This window comes from Euprymna scolopes, unplaced genomic scaffold (assembly GCF_053919585.1).
Source record: "Euprymna scolopes isolate OS-2025 unplaced genomic scaffold, ASM5391958v1 sca1, whole genome shotgun sequence".
NCBI lineage: Eukaryota > Metazoa > Mollusca > Cephalopoda > Sepiida > Sepiolidae > Euprymna > Euprymna scolopes.
This window is the reverse complement of record NW_027633102.1, coordinates 1,822,393-1,832,392: the sequence shown is the minus strand read 5'-3', so window position 1 is coordinate 1,832,392 and position 10,000 is coordinate 1,822,393. Positions and strand designations below refer to the sequence as shown.

The window sequence follows — 10,000 nt, the reverse complement described above, 5'->3', positions numbered from 1 at the left end:
ACAATGGAATTTAAAAAAAAAAACAAACAAAAAACCCCAACTCTATTAAGATTTTCGATAGTTGGAAAATAATAATAAATTAAGATTTTCGATAGATTGAAAATAATGATAAATTGATTTTAGCAGGGCTGCTGAGTTAGCTTATAGGAGCGAGCTAAAGTAAGAAAGAAACACGCCGAAACACACCGACCGGCACCCCCGACGACGACCACGGGTAAACGGCGGGACTAACTGTGACTCTCTTAAGGTGGTGAGGAGGCTTTGCCTCTTAAGCAAGTTTGACTGACGCCTACCGACACCGGTCAGGTCGGCGAGGCTCCCGGCGGCCCCGAGCGGGACCACAGGTTGCGGAAGGCGTCCCAAGTGAGCGGCGGCGACGCCAGGAGGCCCCCGGGGTCGACTCCGCGGCCCCCGGGTCGGTGTGCGGGCCTCCAGAGCTCGATAAAGTAGTGGTGTCGCTAGCGGTCGAGAAGGCACTTTTCGACGCCTACTGCCACCCCCACATGGCGGTAGGCGCAAAACTGGAAAATCGCCGACCAGAAATGTCGCTTCGTATAATCGACGTTTTTTTTGACCACCATTTTCAGGTGTCGGAGGTGGGTCTGGACGAATACCAACACCATTTCTGGGGTTTCACAACCGCCCGGCTTCTCCGACATATGTTGGAAAGGAGTAGCGATCGAGCGAAGGGGGCTGTCGGTAGGCGGCCGCGGGTTGCATGTGTGCCCGGGACAGCACCCCCATCCAACTAAGGGGTGTCCCCCGGGGGCCAGGGGGACCTCGTCCAGGTCGGCCGGGCGCTTCCAGACGCCTACCGACACCGGTCAGGTCGGCGAGGCTCCCGGCGGCCCCGAGCGGGACCACAGGTTGCGGAAGGCGTCCAAGTGAGCGGCGGCGACGCCAGGAGGCCCCCGGGGTCGACTCCGCGGCCCCCGGGTCGGTGTGCGGGCCTCCAGAGCTCGATAAAGTAGTGGTGTCGCTAGCGGTCGAGAAGGCACTTTTCGACGCCTACTGCCACCCCCACATGGCGGTAGGTGTAAAATCGGAATAGACCGGACCAGGAATGTCGAGGGGGAAAAAAATGACAAAGTCCTGGTGTGCCTAGGCGTCGAGAAGGCACTTTGCGACGCCTACCGACATCCCCATGTGGCAGTAGGCGTAAAACTGGAAAATCGCCGACCAGAAATGTCGCTTCGTATAATCGACGTTTTTTTTGACCACCATTTTCAGGTGTCGGAGGTGGGTCTGGACGAATACCAACACCATTTCTGGGGTTTTCCAGTTTGAAAGTTTTATAAAACATGTTCGGTAGGAAGCACACTTTGGTGTGTCGGTTCGTCGGAGCAGCGACTCTTTGCCTCGTGGTGGTCCGGAACGTCTCTACGGGCTTGTCGCAAAGGCGTCAGAAAGTGGCATCTCCGCCGCCTAGGGCTGTCACCGTTATCGCTGTCGCCGCGCTCCAACTTGTTTTGATCCGCCGCCTTCGTTCCTGCCAACCGTGCGCCCGCTCATCGTCGTTAGGTTATAATACGTGGTACGTGTGTGTGCTTCTCCGTGGACCTAGGGCTGCTCGACGTGTCGAACGATATGTTGGAACAACTAACGGCTCCTTTTCCTGGTTCCATAGTCGTCGTGGTACCCGCGTCGTCAGCCATATCTATGTCCACCATGTTTAGCCGATACGTTTGCTGCAGCTTCTGCTTCCGCCTCAGCGTTCGCCGCTCTCAGCCGCCGCTGTTGTTGCTGCCGTTCTGCCATTCAACCACTACCTGCGAATCTTTCGATGATCGGCCGAACGACCCATCGCTGTGCGACCGATAAATCCTCCGGATTAGGGAGAAACGCCGCCGCTCTCTGCCGCCGTCGAACGGAAAAACGTACATTGTAACGAACGAACGAACGAACGAACGAATTAACGAACGAGCGAACAAACAAACAAAAATAGCCGCGGGGGATGCACTATGTAGATCCTGATCCCCTTGTAACCATACGTACGTTGTTCGATGCTCTCCCGTCCTGGAAGTCGCCGCAGCAAACAGGAGGATGAGCAGCAGCAGGCGCCGCCGCCGTAACCGCCGCCTGCCTGCCGCCTCCTACTCCTGTCAGCGTCCGATCTCACAGCCGTGTGAACGTTCGCTGACACCCGATTTCTTTCCGTCTGGCAAAACCTTGGACGTCCCGCTCGCGGTACACGTGCTGCAGCGACTTCTCGTCCGACAACGCATAAGCGTCGACGTCTGCCGCCGCATCTTCTGATACGTGGACGGTGATAGCGCTAGTCCCTTCTTGCGCCACCTCCACCTTTGTTAGCGCCAAAGAAGATCGATCGAGCAGTCGTGGTCGCAGTCGATTAACCCGTTTTCACCGTCCGCAGTTCCCAAGCCGCCGATCAAGTCGTTGCTCTTCTTGTTCGTTCTTCCCATACCGTCGATTTGCACGGCTGCCGGATGAGCCATCCTCTGTCCGGCGAAGCGCTCACGTCAGTGATCGATACTTGCACCGACAGTCCTCCCGCTCGCGACTCGGTGCTCGAATCGGACTCGTTCGTTTTTATCTCGATGCGATTGTGAAAAGGGGGACCGGTCGTCAATGTCGTGTGTGTCGACGATGTTGTTCGCCCGGTCCGCCGCGTTGTTGTCGTTTTTTTTTTTTTTTTTTTCCCCTAACGTTCGCCGTCGCACGGACGAAAGGGTGAGAAAAAAAAAAAAGCTCGAAAAAGCCGCCCAAAAAAATCGGACCGAGGAGCCGCTTGCGAGAACGCGCCATGTGCACGTTGTCTCTCCTCGGTTTTCCGAGCACGAACACGACGCCGGTCGGTCGGTCGGTCGACGAAGGCGACGACGAAGGTGACGGGAAAATTTACGCCGCCGCTGCCCTGGTCCAGCTCCTCCCCGATGACGGCTGTGATGTTGACGTTGACGTTGGCGACGACGACGACGACGACGGAGACGACGACGACGACGAGACGGCATCGATGGCGACCACGATGACGACGACCTCGACGAGTTCAGTCTGCACCTTGACCTCCGATGTCCGTGTGCACTGCCGTCGTGCTGTTTGTCGTTTGTCGTATGTATCGCTGTCAAGGGTGCCGTTGTCGTTGTTGTTGTCGACGTTGTTGCTTGCTCTCTCGTCTCGGTCGGTTGGTACGTTGATGACGACGACGACGACGACGACGAAGACGACGACGACGACGACGAGACGGCATCGATGGCGACCACGATGACGACGACCTCGACGATTCCAGTCTGCACCTTGACCTCCGATGTCCGTGTGCACTGCCGTCGTGCTGTTTGTCGTTTGTCGTATGTATCGCTGTCAAGGGTGCCGTTGTCGATGTTGTTGTTGTCGACGCTGTCGTCTGTTCTCTCTTCTCGGCCGGCTGTGACGTGGACGTTGACGACGACGACGACGAGACGGAATCGATGGCGACCACGATGACGACGACCTCGGCGAGTTCAGTCTGCACCTTGACCCTCGATGTCCGTGTGCACTGCCGTCGTGCTGCTTGTCGTTTGTCGTATGTATCGCTGTCAAGGGTGCCGTTGTCGTTGTTGTTGTCGACGTTGGTCGCTTTCGTTCTTTGAGTCTCGGTCTCGGTCCAAGTCAGGGGAGAAACAAAAAAGAGGCCATCAGCGCGGGCAGCGCGCTTCTACTGACGGCGAACCCCCTCGAAAAATAAATAAACACGTGCCCGTCGTTGTAGTTGTCTGTCTTATGTCGGTCGGTCGGTCGGTCGGTCTGTCGTTCTGTCGAAACAAAGTCCCAAATTCCAACGATACCTGGTTGATCCTGCCAGTAGTCATATGCTTGTCTCAAAGCTTAAGCCATGCAAGTGTAAGTTCACGCCACGCATTAGAACGGGCGAAACCGCGAATGGCTCAGGAACCGGACCTAATCCTCGGGACCGTATTCCTCCTCGGAGGCGATGGATAACTGTGGCAATTCTAGAGCTAATACATGTGACACAGGCCGCGATCGGTCGGCGCGCCGTCGTCGCCACGCCTCGCGCGCTGGCACCCGCGTCGGCCGTTCCGGGTCGCGGCGCTACATATTAGACTGAGACCGATGCGCGTCATTCCGTCCTCCCGTCGTCGGCGTTCCCGCTCGCGGGTCCGTTCGGTGGCGGGGCTCATAGGGCGGCGCGCTCCGCTTTGGTGACTCTGGATAACTCACTGGTCGATCGCACGAGCTTTCACGCCCGGCGACGGGTCTCTCGAGGGTCCGCCCTATCAACTGTCGACGGTCGGTTAAGTGCCTACCGTGGTTACTACGGGTAACGGGGAATCGGGGTTCGATTCCGGAGAGGGAGCATGCGAAACGGCTACCACATCCAAGGAAGGCAGCAGGCGCGCAAATTACCCACTCCCGGCACGGGGAGGTAGTGACGAAAAATAACGACGCGGGACTCTGTCGAGGCCCCGCGATCGGAATGAGTACACTTCAAATCCGTTAACGAGGACCAACCGGAGGGCAAGTCTGGTGCCAGCAGCCGCGGTAATTCCAGCTCCGGTAGCGTATATTAAAGTTGTTGCGGTTAAAAAGCTCGTAGTCCGAACTCGGGTTCGTGGTCGCGCAAGCGGCCCCGGGGCGGCGGCGCCATCGTCCGTCGTTGACTTTGGTCGTCCGTTCGCATTCCCGGCCCTTTCCGCCGGTGTCAACCGCTAGCATACCCGCCACGCGGTCCTGCCGGCGAGGTGGACGAGGAGGTCGTGATCGGGATCCGGGAAAAAAAAACAAGTGGTCGTCGGTTCGGTTCCGGGAGTAGTCTAACGGGGGGGTGCTACGTGTGTGTGTTTGGGTGCGTTCATTCGCATCCCCGCACTCTGACCCCCGCGCTTCTCTCCCTCTCCCTTTCCGCGCGTTCCTCTTTTTTTTGAACCCCCCGGTCCGCTCCGAGTCCCTGCTTCGTGTCTTGTCTGCGCGCGTGTTGCGGTCGGCGGTTTCTCCTCCAAGGGTGCTCTTAACCGAGTGTCCGCGGCGGCCGGTACGTTCACTTTGAAAAAATTAGAGTGCTCAGAGCGGGCTGTTCAAGCTTGCATACGATAAGCATGGAATGATGGAAGAGGGCCTCGTCTACGTCTGTCGGTCTCCGTCTACGGCGAGGCAATGATCGAAGGGAGCGGTCGGGGCCACTCGTATTGCGACGTTAGAGGTGAAATTCTTGGATCGTCGCAAGACGAACTGCAGCGATGGCGTGTGGCAAGCACGTTTTCCTCGATCAAGAGCGAAAGTCGGAGGTTCGAAGACGATCAGATACCGTCGTAGTTCCGACCGTAAACGATGCCGACCGGCGATCCGCCGGCGTTCGCTTCCATGACCCGGCGGGTAGCCTGCGGGAAACCAGAGTTCGGTTCCGGGGGGAGTATGGTTGCAAAGCTGAAACTTAAAGGAATTGACGGAAGGGCACCACCAGGAGTGGAGCCTGCGGCTTAATTTGACTCAACACGGGAAAACTCACCCGGTCCGGACACCGGTAGGATTGACAGATCGATAGCTCTTTCTCGATTCGGTGGGTGGTGGTGCATGGCCGTTCTTAGTTGGTGGAGCGATCCGTCTGGTTGATTCCGATAACGAACGAGACTCCGGCCTGCTAACTAGTGCGCCGATGTCAGTGATTTTTACGGCGGGCTCGGCGTCCTCCGTGGCGCTCGGGTCCGGGTCGGTTTTCTCACGCACTTCTTAGAGGGACGGGTGGCAGAAAGCCACACGAGGCGGAGCGATAACAGGTCTGTGATGCCCTTAGATGTCCGGGGCCGCACGCGCGCTACACTGGAGGTATCAGCGGGGACTTCGCCCCGGCCCGAGAGGGTTGGGAAACCTCTGAACCACCTCCCGTGATAGGGATCGGGGCCTGTAACCAACCCCGTGAACGAGGAATTCCCGGTAGGCGCGGGTCAACAGCCCGCGTCGATCACGTCCCTGCCCTTTGTACACACCGCCCGTCGCTACTACCGATCGAACGGTCCGGTGAGGTCCTCGGATCTGGCCGACGACGCCGCCGGGCAGTGCGCGACGTGTCCGTCACGACACTCGTGCATCTACGCCTCGGCGTTCGATGCCTGGAGAAGACGACCGAACCCGATCGTTTAGAGGAAGTAAAAGTCGTAACAAGGTTTCCGTAGGTGAACCTGCGGAAGGATCATTACCGTTTTCCCGTTCGAGACTGGTTTGTTGTTTTCCGGCCTACCTCCTCTGTCTGTCGGCGTCAACGCCTCGAATGCGCGCAAACAAACCTATAAAAGGCGGAGCGAGAGATAGATTTGTGGTGACGCGGAGGTTTTTAAAGCCCCAGCTCTTCTTGCTTGCTTCCGCGTCTTACCACCTGTTTGTTTTTTCGCCCACCGCAAGTGATGGCCGCTTCTTCTTTGCCTTGTCGCCGCTTTATCGTTTTTTGTTTTTTTGCAGCCGCTGTGCCACCGCCGCTAGCTAAAAACAAACTACTCGCGACATTGCAATGCCGTCACGCCTCCTCGCACAGACCTCCTCGCACACTACTAAATCTATATAAACAAAAACTAATATAAAAAAACCCAAGTGCTGAACCCTGGACGGGGGATCACTCGGCTCGTCCGTCGATGAAGAGCGCGGCCAGCCGCGAGAACTGATGCGAATTGCAGGACTCAGTGAACATCGACACCTCGAACGCACATTGCGGCCCCGAGATCCCTTGTCTCGGGGCCACGTCCGGTCGAGAGGCGGAACGTTACATGTCTTTCTCCGTTAACGAAACGACATCTTGCCGTCCCCGTGCCCGCCCGGTCCTCGGCACGGTGGTAACCGGGACGTCGCAGGAGCGAGTGACGAGGGGGAAGAAAAATAAAAAAAGAATTGACTCCTTTCAATGTCTTTTTTTTTTTTAAAACCCTCTCCGGCCTCCTCCTTCGTCTCCCGCTGGCAGACCGCGGAGTCTTTTCCCTTTTCGACCGCGTGAAGAAACACTGTGGAGGAGGAGCAGGAGGAGTCTGTCCGAAAGCAGCCGAAGGGAGAACAAAACAAAAAAAAAGCACCGACCTAACCGACTGCCGACGTAAGCGCCGCCTGCTCGTCTCGCTCTCTGCCTCATGAAGGTGTCTCTCAGCGACGCCTCGAGCAGCGCGACGAGCACGGCCGTCGCACCGTAAAAAGGTGGCCGCGTCGTAGGCAACGTCGGATGGGGAGGACCCAGGCTTTTTTTTAATTGTTGGCTTCTTCATTTTCGGTCGGACGGGCGCTATATCGGCCAGCCGTCGTCACACGGAGGGTACCGATCGAGATTCCTCTCCTCCAAACACCACACTCTACTAAAAACCGCCGCCCTCGGCTCGGACGAGACGACCCGCTGAACTTAAGCATATCGCTAAGCGGAGGAAAAGAAACCAACCGGGATTCCCTTAGTAACGGCGAGTGAACCGGGAGAAGCCCAACGCCGAATCCCGTCGCAAGTAAAAGGCTTCGGGACGTGTGGCGCATGGGTCGAAGGCAGCCGTTCGTTTTCGTCTCGCATAGTTCGGAGTTCCCTCGATCGGGGCCGCCCGCGGCGGGTGCCAGGCCCATTCGGTGCGGACGGCGAGCGACGGCCTTCGATCCGAGAGTCGGGTTGCTTGGGAACGCAGCCCAAATCGGGTGGTAAGCTCCATCCAAGGCTAAATACCGGGACGAGTCCGATAGTCGACAAGTACCGTGAGGGAAAGTTGAAAAGAACTTTGGAGAGAGAGTTCAAGAGAACGTGAAACCGCCCAGGGGTAAACGGGTGGGACCGCTCACCGCGATCGCGGGGGGACTCAGTCCGGTGCTGCCTAGGCTCGAGCCCAAACTCGATGTGTGTTCTTGAAAGAGAGGCCGTCGCGGCACAGGTCGTCGTTCGTCGTGTCCGCGGGGGACTCGTTCCCCGCGGTTCCAGCTTTTGTGCCCGCGTCGCCGACGAAGGAGACGGGCCGCGTGGATAGCGGGAAGGGAAACGTGGTGACGACCGCGGCGTCGGTAGGTGGCTGCGTCGGTTGGCTGCGACGGAGGGGACTCGTCCTCTCGATCGCTGCTGCCGCCGGGCCCTAACCCGCCGCATCCGTCGCCGCCGCTTCTTCTTTCCTCCTGCTCCCTCCGCGCGCGACTCCGCTGCACCCGTCCCCTTCATCATCGCTCGGCGTAATCATGGCGCGGGCGCTTCGGCGCGACCTCCGCGCGGCCGGCACCGGACGCACTTCCCCTCCGGTCCGTCGTCGCGACCCGTTCCCGGCGTGCAGGTCGAACACGCGGGTTTTTTTCCGTAGGCGGCAGGCGTTTCATCACCCTGAAAACCCCCGTCTTCCCACCTTGTGAAGTCGGGGGCCACCGGCCGTCGGGCCCGCGAACGTAACTGCCCCTTTCTGCCGGGAACGGAGGAAATCTGACACGATCCGTTACACGTGGCGAGCCGGTCCGTTTTGATCCCGCCGGAAGTCGCGTGCGGGCGACGCACTCTGTGTGTCGCTCCTTAGGCGCCCCACCGTCTCGGGCGCGTGCGCGATGAGAGGCGGGATAGGACTGGCGCGGCCTCGCCGTCACGCACCTCGCCGACGTTTCGGGTTCTTGTCGGGGGCAACCCCGCCCGCGCCCGTTTCCGTTTCCGGAGAGGTCGCTCGGCGACGCTTTTTTACTCGAGCCGCCCGCCACCCCGGGTCAGCGACGTGCATCGGCAACCCACCCGACCCGTCTTGAAACACGGACCGAGGAGTCCTGGCCGTTCGCGAGTCGTAGGGGCCACCTCTGACTAACCCCGAAGGCGAAGCGAAAGCGAGAGAGCGTGTAGGAGGGCGTCGATCGGGAGAGGTGTCGTGGCAAAGTCGTCCGGGGGTCGTCGGGGGGTGTCGTCGGTCTCGTGCCGTCGTCTTCTCCTCGCCTCACCCGCCTCCGAGCCGTGCCCGATCCCGCCGGCGCGGCGTTTTCGGCCTTCCGCCGTCGCTGCTGCGGTGCCCGCAACTTTTCCTTTTTTCTCTCTTCCCGAGAGAGATAGGAGAGGGAAGGCTCGTGGCTGACGTGCGGTTGTTTTTCCCTCCTCCCCGAGAGGGGACCGGCGCATCTTCCAAAAAGGGGAATTGCCGGGCGCCAGCTTCCATATCCTCCTTCCGCCCATCGGTGAGATCCCGCGGCTTGAACTAGTCCTATTTTGTCGTCGAGTTTAGGCGCTGCGCGCGGGCGCATCACCCCCGGGTCGGTTTCCCCTTTTTCCGAGTACGACTCGGCCGACTCTGGCGTAGCGAGCGACCAGGGACCCGAAAGATGGCGATCCACGCCCGGTCGGGATGAAGCCAGAGGAAACTCTGGTGGAAGTCCGAAGCGCCTCTGACGTGCAAATCGATCGTCGGAACCGGGTGTAGGGGCGAAAGACCAATCGAGCCGTCTAGTAGCTGGTTCCCTCCGAAGTTTCCCTCAGGATAGCTGGCGCTCGATCGTCGCAATTCCATCCGGTAAAGCGAACGATTGGAGGCCCCGGGGCCGTTCACGGCCTCGACCTACTCTCGAACTCGGAACGGGTGGAACGGGCCGACTCTCCCGAACGACGGAGCCGACCCATCCGGCCGCCGCCGCCAGCACGCTTCGCTGGGCGGTTGGTCACCTCGAATGCGAGTGCCAAGTGGGCCACTTTTGGTAAGCAGAACTGGCGCTGTGGGATGAACCAAACGTCCGGCTAAGGTGCCTAACGCGACGCCCATGAGATCCCCGAAAGGGTGTCGGTCGATATAGACAGCAGGACGGTGGCCACGGAAGTCGGAATCCGCTAAGGAGTGTGTAACAACTCACCTGCCGAATCGACCGGCCCCGAAAATGGATGGCGCTGGAGCGACGGACCGATGCCGGACCGTCGCGGCGAGGAGCGATGAACTTTCGCGCCGAAACGATGCCGCGACGAGTAGGAGGGCGCCGCGGCGAGCACGGAAGCCTAGGGCGCGAGCCCGGGTGGAGCCGACCGCGGGTGCAGATCTCGGTGGTAGTAGCAAATATTCGAACGAGACCTTCGAAGACCGAAGTGGAGAAGGGTTCC

General features: G+C 59.2%; 1 non-coding gene and 2 pseudogenes across 1 annotated transcript; all 3 read left to right on the top strand.

Moving 5' to 3' along the window:
• The first annotated feature begins 3,779 nt into the window (after positions 1 to 3,779).
• LOC145273490 (small subunit ribosomal RNA) lies at positions 3,780 to 6,148 on the top strand (annotated as a pseudogene).
• Positions 6,149 to 6,543: 395 nt separating this feature from the next.
• LOC145273349 (5.8S ribosomal RNA) lies at positions 6,544 to 6,701 on the top strand. Its single transcript, XR_013866342.1, has one exon. It is a non-coding gene; the product is annotated as a 5.8S ribosomal RNA (ribosomal RNA).
• Positions 6,702 to 8,683: 1,982 nt separating this feature from the next.
• Positions 8,684 to 9,945, top strand: LOC145273283 (large subunit ribosomal RNA; annotated as a pseudogene).
• The last annotated feature ends 55 nt before the right edge of the window (positions 9,946 to 10,000 follow it).